Below are 10,380 nucleotides of genomic sequence, written 5' to 3'. Positions count from 1 at the left end.
TGTGACAGCTGGCCCAGATCTCCTGGGCACACTTTGTTTGCTTTGCCAAAAGTCATCACCAAGAGGAAGGTCATCTCTGCAGAGCCCTGATGACTGGCTGGCCCCACATTGGAAGAGGCCCCGGGATGACACAGGTTTAGCCCCCATAGTCAAAACCGGTCCAGCCCCCATGCCGTCACCCACCTCCCAGACCAGGGGCACAGGCTTGCTCCTTCTGGAGTGAGGAGGTCCTGTTGGGTCCTGTCCAGTGGATGCTTGGCCAGTGCCATCTGGACCCCCACTTCTTGCTCTGCAGGCTGGGGTCTGCTTCCCAAATAGCTGCACGGAAGTCAACCCCCTGAGCCTCAGTTGGCCGGTGAACATGAGTGGTGCTGGGATGTCATCTCTCTTTGACTCATGAGGTTTCGAGGATCGAATGAGAGCTTATGAAGCACCTACTGCATGCCTGGCGCTTGCAGGGAGCTCTCCGCCCAGATGGCCATATGACCCACCATCAGGCCAGCTGAGTCGCACGACACCTGTCAGGCTGCTAAGTAGATGAGGGAGATTCAAATCCAGCTCTCTCTGGCAGCCCCTCCAGTGCTACCCGGCCTGGCTGAGAACACTCACCCTCAGCTGAGGTGCTGGAAGAACCCACAGGCTAGCTGGGTGCAGCCCGGCCCTCCCTGATCCTGGCTGAAGGCTTCCAGTGTCCTGCTGACCTGTGGCAGGGGGCCAGAGTGAGCACGGCACTTCCTTTACCGGCTCCACCCTGCTTCCTGGGAAAGGATTGTGGAGCCGAGATTGCAGGTCCCCCAGGGTCCCCTGAGGCTGTCAGATGGCTGTCCTGGAGTTTCACAAGGTGGCTTGTCCTTACTGCTCCTCCTTACGCTGGATTATGACAGTCTCCCTTCTTGAGCAGCCTCCAGACAGGCTCCTCTGAGCCACTTTTCAACTAAGCCCAGCCTTGGGCCTTGTCATTAGGAGTTCAATTTTATTTTATTTTTTATTATTTTATTTTATTTTATTTCATTTTTTTGAGACAGAGTCTCTCTCTGTCACCCAGGCTGGAGTGCAGTGGCGCGATCTCGGCTCACTGCAAGCTCCACCTCCCGGGTTCACGCCATTCTCCTGCCTCAGCCTTCCAAGTAGCTGGGACTACAGGCGCTTGCCACCACGCCCGGCTAATTTTCTTGTATTTTTAGTAGAGACGGGGTTTCACCGTGTTAGCCAGGATGCTCTCGATCTCCTGACCTCGTGATCCGCCCACCTTGGCCTCCCAAAGTGCTGGGATTACAGGCATGAGCCACTGTGCCCAGCCAGTGAGTCCAATTTTGGCAAGAATCCTTCGGCGTCAGTTAGAGAGAATCCCCATCCTCAGTATCTGATCACCCTTGATATCCGACCAATTCCTCATCCCCCACCATCCCCAGTGATGTCTGATCACCCTGGCTGGCCTTTGCCAAGAATCTTGTTGGCTCAGTTGAGCCAGAGCCCCCGGGACTCCTGATGCCTCCTCAGAGTCATTTTCCACCCACTGCCTCCTCGGCTGTAAATCCCCACTGGTCCTTGTATCCTGAGCGGAGCCCAGTTCTCCATGGAGCTCTGTTTCCCTCTGTTGTAATAGTGCCTGAATCCAACCTGCTTCTCCAGCCTTTGCTCTGATTCCAACCTGCTTCTCCGGCCTTCGCTCTGTCCTGCTCCGGCTCTTTGGGAGCTGAGCGGGTGTCTTTGGATGCAATGCACAGGGCGGCTGGGAGCTCCTGCCCCGGGAATGTCACCTATGCGTTTCCACCCCGGCAGCCTTGTCTTCCACAACTGATGTTGGCAAAGCAGTGGAGACGCCCACCCCACCCAGGGCGATCCACCTGGCAGCTGGTTCCGAGCCTTTGGGGTGGGGAGGGGAGAGCGTAAAGTTAAGTGGCTGCCCGCACTCCTGCCCCAGTGGGTCGTGTGGCAAACAGGACCTGGACATCCTCCGGGCAGTGAAGGCCAAGGGGAAGCAGGATCCATAAGCTCCTCTCCTCCCTCTCCTTCCCTCCCCCTCTCCCTCCCCTCATGTCCCTTCCCTTCCCTTCTCTCCCCAGGGCCCCAAGAATGGCCCCAGTGTGTCTCCCTCGGCCTTCCTTCCTGGGCCTTCCTGGGCCTTCCTGGGCTGCTGACCCTTCTGGAAACTGAGCCTTCCAGCCTTGGGAGATGCACTGTGGATGTCCACTTCAGTAGACACTTAGGCAGGGCAGAGTGAGGCTGGGTGGCAGCAAGGAGAGCAAGGGAAGAGCTTTCTGGAGGCTCAAGGAACTATGAGTGCCCAGGCCTCATCCTCTTTGACAAGGACGTTGTCCGAAGGTGGCTCGGAGGCAGGGGCCAGACACAGTGGTGGCTGCTGTTTGCAAGGCTCGGCTCCAAGCAGGAACGAGCCCCTTGGTTGAGGGGATTCGTGTTCGTGTTGGAGGGTCAGGCTTTGAAGCCACTGCCAAAGTCCAAGGCTGGTTCAGCTGCTTACAACCTTGGGAAAGGACTGCCCGTCTCCATGACTCAGTCTCTGCGTCTGTGAAGTGGGGTCATAGCAAACCCTCAGCACCTTGATGGGGATAGGAGGAAGGAAGGTCTGCGGTGCCCTCAAGGGCTGGCACGGGGTGGCGGCCACCCAGGAAGGCTCGACAAGGATTCTCATCATTTTCTCTTCAGCGCTAGTGGTTTTGGCTCCTGGTGTGGTGCCCGAGGCCCTCAGGGTAGCGTGGTCACCGTGCTGGGCACCTGGACGCCATCCTGTAAAGGTCAGGCCACTGGCCACCGACTCTGGAGCTTTGCCTTCTCAGGTGTCAGGTGGTGGGAAAGCAGGGCTGCACGCGTCGCCGGTGCAGAAACTGCCCAGGGCAATGCGCAGGTGAGGGGCGTCCAGGCCTTGTCCTGAGCGGGCAAGGGAACCCCTCAACATTCCAGTGCTTTGTCTCCCAAAGCAAGGCTGTTCCAGTTGATTCTACCCTCCCAGGGGCACCTGCCACCCTGGAGCTCGGGGCTGCCTCTAGGACTGACTGTGGCCACAGCCTGGGGTACTAGCCTATTGCTCCTGCCATAGGTAGAGAAAATAGCACGGGCCTCCTGCATTGGCATCCACCAGAGAAAGGGACCTCTTTGTCCCATGGTGGTCCGTCTCCTGCCTCTCCCTGAAGCCCTTGCTCCCCAGCGAGGGCTTGGCTGGTGCTCCCCTCTGTCCAGTCCCAGGGTTGGAACATCCTCCCTCCATGGTCTTTTAGAGTCCATAGGGGTGGACTCCGTCCGCAGAAGTGCTTGGGGCCTTGCCTCCTGTCTTAGCTCCTCCCACCAGGTTTTCTGCCAGCCTCCGCATAGCTCCCATTACCCAGCCTTTGTTGCCCAATGCGAGCCCTGTAGGATGGGAGTCCAACACCGTGACTTCTGGAAAAGGGAGAGGCGGAGTGGCCGGGACCCACGGGGCGTCTGCAGTGCACCTGCATGCCTGTGGACATCCTGAGGCCTGGGGTTCATTCCCAAACAGCCAGGTCAGAAACATGCCTAGAAGCCTGGTTTGATGAATTTCCAACTTGCCAACCCCAGATGGAGCAAAGGAAGGGTTTGAGGAGGCACGAGTTGAACTATTTGTTTATCTCCACAATGATCTTGTGGTTGGGGACAGCGTGGGAGACCTGTCACTCCTGCATTCTGCTTTCCTCTCTTCTTCTCCATTTAATCATAATCGGACCCCCTAGGAGGTTGGTTCCTGCATTCCAGGATGGATGAACCACGGCAAAGAAACCTTAACAGCTCCTCCCTGGCCAGGCCGAGTGGCCCTTCATGGCAACGTCCACCCTGCACCGGTGTCCCGAGGCCTGGGAGTCAGCCCGCTGCAGCCCACAGGCTCCTCCCTAGAAGCATGTCGATGAGAGCTCAGAGCCTGTCACTGCCGACCCCTTTGTCAGGGCTCCATGCGGCGGAGCAGGCCAATCTGGCCTGGGGTCGGTGTCACTGATGGCCCTCAGGTTGGATGGCACCTGTGCCAGAGGCTGTAGATGGACGGTCCCAGTGTGCCCGACACACCCCTGCACCAGGAGGCACCTTAGCATGTGGCACCTCCCAGCACACCGTGCCTGGCAGGAGGCTCTGAGAAAGTCAGGCCCCTGGCATCCCGGCCCAGAGGCTACCCCAGAGAAACCCAGTCCTGCAGGGTTCATTCCAGCATAACTCCAGCTCTTTACCAGACTTTCCTAACGCCAGGAAGGGAGCATGTGGCACCCATCAACTCTCCTTAAACCTCCTCCTCTTCCTCCACTCCCCTTAGGGGCGATGCCCGGTGCCTTTCGTCTGCCCCAGACTTCTTGAAATCAACACAAAACAAGCCTACTTCTCCCCGGTCCCTAACTTCTCCCCAGCCTCTAACTTCTCCCCACCCCCTAGCCCTGGGGCTTCTCATCCTTGTTAATATTCCTTCCCTTCTGCTAAGTCTGTTTCAAAAATGGAAAAAAAAAAAAAAAAAAAAAAAAACAAACCAAAACAAATAGGCCTGGCCAGCCACGGAAACCCCCTTGGTGGATGGGGAGAGGAACACACACAGCGGCCGGCTCCAGTCTCCTGAAGACACGGGGGAAGCCAGTGAAGGGCGCACTGCTAGGGATTTGGGTGAGTTGTCGCTGCAGGATGAGGGGTGATGCTGGGGCTCCGCTGGGACGTGTCAGGACTCGGGGGGCCGGGGAGCCAGCCCCAGGGCTTCTCCATCACCTGAGGCCTGTGGAGCTTCACGTGCCTCGGGGATTCCTCTCCCTCCTCCTCCTCCTCCCAGTCTCTCCTCTCTCACCTGCTCCTTGTCCTCCCCTCTTCCTCCTCTCTTACATGTAGCCCGCATACCTCTCCTGGCTTCTCTACTGCCCCCGGCCTCTCAGGTCCCACACCTGCCTTTACCATCCCATAGTCACACCTCTCTTGCCCATACTCTGGGACGAGAGGCTGCAGCCAGGCCAGCCCAGGCTTCCAGGGCTCCACGGTGGGTCTGTGCCCACTCTTGGGCCTCCGCATTTGCTCATAGAGGGTGGGGGAGGATGAGCAGAAGGAAGGAGGGAGAACAGATGTTTGCCTCCTGCCAACCAAGCCTCCTGTTCTCCTGAGAAGAGTGCTTCAGAGATCTGAGCGTCCCCAGCCACCCCCGGAATAGACACCAGCTCCATTGTGCTTCTCCTTGAACTTCGTGGCTACCCTGAGCCCCACACCAAGAACACCCAGCCCCGGCTCCATACCTCCCACCTAGTTCTTGTCCTCCTGGGCCTCACGGTAGGTCCCGATTCTCCATGCAACCCACGCCCCAAAGCATCCACCAGCCCCCATGGCCCTGTTCAGTGTGTCCTCTGTGAGGGCAGCTTCCAGACGTCTGTCCCAGCCCTGTCCTCCTGCTGCCTCAGCAATGTTCCCTAGGACCATTGATTATCCGCTTATTCATTTACCCCGGGAGATGTAACATCGGGGATGCACTGCTTCTCTCCTGCTCACATAGAACTTGAGGACAGAGGCTCTGTCTGGCATCTGAAGACCCAGCAAAGCCCAGCTCTGCCAGCAGCTTGCCAGGACCTGAGAAAGCCCCTCTCTCCCCAGGCCTCAGTTTCCCCAGATGTACGTGGAGGGATTGGGCTAAATGAGCTCAGTGGATCTCATGGCCCCGATCCTGGCAGGTTGGTGATTGTCTACCCTGCCCCTAGCCCTGTGGGGATTCAAGGTGTGAGCCTTGTGGTGGGGGTACACAGGGTCCCCCAAATTCATGTATATTCAGAGCCTCAGAATGAGACCTTATTTGGAAACAGAATATTTGCAGATACAATTAGGTAAGGACCTCCAGCTGGAAGCACCCTGGATTTTGGGTGGGCCCCAAATCCAATGACTGCCGGAGAGGACGCCAAAGCCACAAGGAGAAGCGGCCACGTGGAGACGGAGGCAGAGGCTGGAGTGAAGTGGCCACAAGCCAGGGTGCACCTGGGCCACCAGAAGCCGGATGAGTAGAGGAAGTTCCTCCCCTAGAGGTTTTGGGAGAGCCGTGGCCCTGATGACACCTTGGTTGTGGACTGCCGGCCCCCAGAATTGTGGAGATACGTTTCTGTTGTTTTCAGCCACACAGTTTGTGGTGCTTCGCTCCAGCAGCCACAGAACATGGATTGGAGCCCCGAGAGATTCCTGGGCGTGGGAGACCCACACCTCTGTCCTTGGTGGTTGGTGAGGGCTGCAGGATTGGGGCTTCTGATGTTATTGTCCTGGGGACAGACTCCCTGGGCAGGATCACGAAGGGGGCAGACTGAGCTGGGACAAGGGGCATTCGGGCCTCGGGCAGCAGGGCAGGCCCTAGAGAGGCAGCCAAGTCGTCACAGTGATTTCCCTGAACAGGGAATGTTCCTTTCCAGGCTCAGTGCCCTGGCGGCCTGGGGGAAGTGGAGAGAAGAGAGGGACGCCAGGGTTACGATTCTCAGCTTATTGAGGTCTGATGTGAATGGCATGCAAGCCTGTGGCCAGGACCAGCCAGTGCCACCTTCTGAGCATGTTCTGAGTGTTGACTCTGCACTGGACATGGGAGATGAGGCTCCAGCTCTGTGGAGCTGCATCTAGCTGGGGAGAGATGGACAAGAGAGAGCAAACAACCCCGCACCGGGCTTCACATGTTAAGCCCAGGAGCAGATGGTGTGACCTGGGCAAAGGGCTCAGAAGAAGGCCCCACCGGGCACCCCCGAGTGTCCCCAGAGCCTCGGCGTGTTCTGGGCATTGTTCCCAGAGCTGCCCTGAGCCAACTGCACAGTCACCACACCTACCTTTGGAGCAGGCATTTGGCAGACAAGCAGGCAGAGCCCAGGGTTAGAGCGAGCACTGCTCCGGCAGGAGGCAAGGGGACCCAGGCTGGCCCGAGCGCGTCCTCCCACCTGCCTCTTTGCCAGCTGCTGCCAAGCTTCAGAAATGATCCTGGAATTCAGCTCCGTCAGGGCTTTGCCTGGATGGGCCATGGTCTAGTGAGCATTCATATTAATAGTACTTATTAATATTAATCAGACCAAATGTGATGCATCTCATTTTGTTCTCACAACCACCCCAGGTACCACCTGTGACTCAGATTAGGAGACCAAGGCTCAGAGAAGCCGAGCAGCCTGCCTACCTCATGCAGGGCGGGGAGTGGGGGCAGTGCCAGAGTCCAAAGTCTTGACCATGTGGTCCAAAGCTCTGGCTGTCACCTGGACATGGCGCTGTCCCGAAGGCGCTGAGGCAACAGCGCCCGCACCCCACGCTCGAGCTTCAGAGACGCTTTGCTCACTTCACGTTGCCAGAGGCGCAAGAGCCTGGGGTGAAGACCCGCTGGTGAGCAGGGACCACAGCGCCTGGCCTGCTGGGCTGGGTGTCGGTGCTCCCCAAAGCTCCAGGCAGACCATCCATCACCCGCTGGGAGGACAGCCGAGCCGCATGGTGCCACTCGCTGGCTGGGGGCTCGCAGCCAGGCAGCAGAGCAGGGGACTCAGGAACCCGGGCAAAAAGAACCTCCAATCAGGGAAAGATTGCTTCCTAACAGCTAATAGCCCTTTTTGAAACCAAAAAAGTGTTTCCCCTTTATTCCAGCACAGGAGAATGGTGAGACACGCTGGCAGAATTATAGCAACTTTTTAGCTCCCAGAGGGAAGAAAAAGCCCCATTGCTATGAAATAAAACCTCACTCAGCCCAGATCCTTGGTGAGTCATGATTCGGGAGGCGGGAGCTGAAACCCCCACCACGTGCAGGGGCCCCAGCCTTCCCCAGCAGAGCTGCCCGCCAGGCGGGGTCTAGACAGGGTGGTGGATGGCAGTCGCCCACTGCTCTAGGCCCGTTGGAGTCAGAGTGCAGCTACAGCCAAGAAGTAGCTGCTGAGTCGGTCCCGGAGACCTGCCTGGGGAGGGGAGCCCATGATCTGTTTGCCCAGATGCTGAGGCATGATCCGGAGCACTGCCTGTCTGGCTGGTGCTGCACACATTTGGGCTGCTAGGAGACAGGGTGGAGAGGCAGTTGGAGCCAGAATGCGGGGCGCAAATGGAACGTTGTGCCACCTAAATGCTGAACCACATGGGCAGCAGGAAGGGAGACCCACAGGTGCAGGGGTCTGCGTCACTGTCCAGGCTCGGACCCTGGTGAAAGAAGGTGCCTGGTTTTGCTGGAGCAACAGGAAGTGAACAGGGGCCTTGCCGGAAGCTGTGCCCATGGGCTCTGACCTTTGGGAGGGGTGGCAGCTCCCAGATTCCCAGGCTGTCTCAGGAGGTCCTGCGGAGGTTGAGACTGGCATTGGGGATCCCAAAGACGAATGTCTGTGGGTGCAGGGAGCACAGTTTTGGTTTGCGAACAGGGGCTCCTTTATCAGAGGTGGGCCACGAACACTCAGCCCAGAGTGGCTGGAAAAAGTCATCTGGGAAGGCTCACCGGCTGTCTCTGGAGGGAGTGAGCCATGTGTCACTACAGGTATTCAAATGAACATAGCGATTGCAGTGCATTGTATACAAGTTATAGGAAGGGAGAGCTGCAGAAGACCTCAGGGATCATTCCGTCTAATGCTGTTTTCTCTGAGGAGGAATTGCGCCAAGACCCCAGCTCGGTGCTGCAAGGTCATGGCTAAGATGCCAGCGTCCAGACCTGCAGCCCAGGGGCCTTCCAGATGCCCCTCCCGCCCTTCTACAGTGCTGCCTGGGCTGCCAGGGGGGGCATGGGGGTGCCCTGGTCCCCCTCGTGCACTTTTGGGCCGGTCTGCTGACCATAGACGGGCCTCGGGTCCCCAAAAAGCCCCCAAGATCATCTCTCTGGGGACTACGTTCCTGACAGTGGCTGAAATCTCACAACTTTCACTGGACACCTGCTGCCTGCCAGGCTGGAGCCAGGCCCCTTGCTCTGCTATCTCAGTCTCCTTCCAAGGCAGGAAGAAATGGAAACTCGGAGAGCCCAGGGCCACCCCCAGGGCAAGCTGCGGGGCTGGGATTTCCTCAGGGACCCAACTGACGCTGGCGCAGCTTGAGTCCTCCACACTCATCACCAACTGCTGGCTTCTGATGTCCAAGGGAGGAGACAGTAGCCAGCAAGCAGGGACAGCAGAGGTCGCAAGGGCCCTGGGGCAGGAGCACAGATGGCATGTGGGGCAAGGTGAGAGGTGAGGGGAGTGGTGCCCTGAGACCTGCTCAGGGGTTACCCGGGTTAGACTCAGGAGTGATTCACGCAGGGCGAAGGTTGAGCAAATGAATGAATGAACGGCCAGGATGCAGGGGACAGCGGAGAGGCTGGAAAGGAGGTGAGGGCTGGGCAGTGGATGGCGGAGCAGCGGATAAGGGTGGAGCCACCCTCTGGAGGAGGTGGGAAGTCACACAGGCTGCCCTGAGGCTGTGGGGAAGGAGCCATGCTCAGGCCATGCTTCAGGGAGAGTCCTGCCTGGGTGGCCTTGGAGGGGACAGTGAGGAGGACAATGAAGAAAGGCCACCGGGCACTGGTCTGGCGGTCAGGAGAGCCTGAGCCAAGGTGTGGCAGAGGTGCCAGAGAGGTGGTGTGAAGGCAGGTCGGGGGCCTGGGGTCGGGGAGCAGGCAGCAGGAGTGGGGAGGGCGGATTGGCCCAGGACACACACCAGACATTGGGGGTTCAGAAGGGGCACTCAGGGTGGGAAGCAACCTCTCCCAACCCCTCACATTAATCTCCACGCTTTTCCTCTAAGTACCAAACTTCCCTGGCAAAGGCCCCAGCAGCCCTGGCAGCCTCTTCCTTGCCTGTGGCTGCCCGATGGCTCCTCCTGCAGGCCTGGGCTTGCTGGGTTGCAGGGTCGGGGGACCATCCCGGCATGTCTCAAACCTGTGCAGCTTCATGGCGCATGCCAGGAGAAGCTCTGTAAAATTCACGGGCTGGCTCCTCTTGGAGCATCAGGAGAAGCAAACAGAGAGGCAGGCCTGGCATTGAAACTACCAGCAGGCATCGCTCATCTCCCACAAAGGTGCAGACGGCAGCTGTCACGCTGCAGAGAGCAATGGGCGATTTGTCGGTGGGAACCAGAATGAACTTAGATTTGTCCTTGAGAATCATCTCACCCAGAGCCCTCAGGATGGTTGGCTCCCGGCCGGCTCAAACTCAGGGGCAGGGCAGCCACAGGCCATGGCCTGCACCCTGCCAGGAAGCCTGAGGTTTCCTCGTTTATCAGTCCACAAGGTGCTCAGCCCCTGCAGATGGATTTGGCTGTGGCTAATGTATCTGCTGCACTCTTGGTTGAGTGGATCTCCCGATTTCCAAGTGAATTGCAACCTGTTATTTTTATAACATGGAAAAAAGCCCACCCTGGGCTTAGTGGCCTTTACATCCCCTCCCCCAGCCTGCTGGTCCTTTCCTTCTGACCTGGTTGGGGGCCTGCTGCCTGGTGGCAGGCTGGGCTCTCCTT

The 10,380-nt window shown here is 58.4% G+C and overlaps 1 long non-coding RNA gene across 1 annotated transcript; it reads left to right on the top strand.

Annotated features, from left to right (window-relative positions):
* The first annotated feature begins 4,514 nt into the window (after positions 1 to 4,514).
* Positions 4,515 to 6,654, top strand: LOC134737980 (uncharacterized). The gene is made up of 3 exons (XR_010123457.1): positions 4,515 to 4,614; positions 5,101 to 5,259; positions 5,480 to 6,654. It is a non-coding gene; the product is annotated as an uncharacterized LOC134737980 (long non-coding RNA).
* The last annotated feature ends 3,726 nt before the right edge of the window (positions 6,655 to 10,380 follow it).

Source organism: Pongo pygmaeus, chromosome 13 (assembly GCF_028885625.2).
Source record: "Pongo pygmaeus isolate AG05252 chromosome 13, NHGRI_mPonPyg2-v2.0_pri, whole genome shotgun sequence".
Classification (NCBI taxonomy): Eukaryota; Metazoa; Chordata; class Mammalia; order Primates; family Hominidae; genus Pongo; species Pongo pygmaeus.
This window is presented reverse-complemented; position numbering and strand designations above follow the sequence as displayed.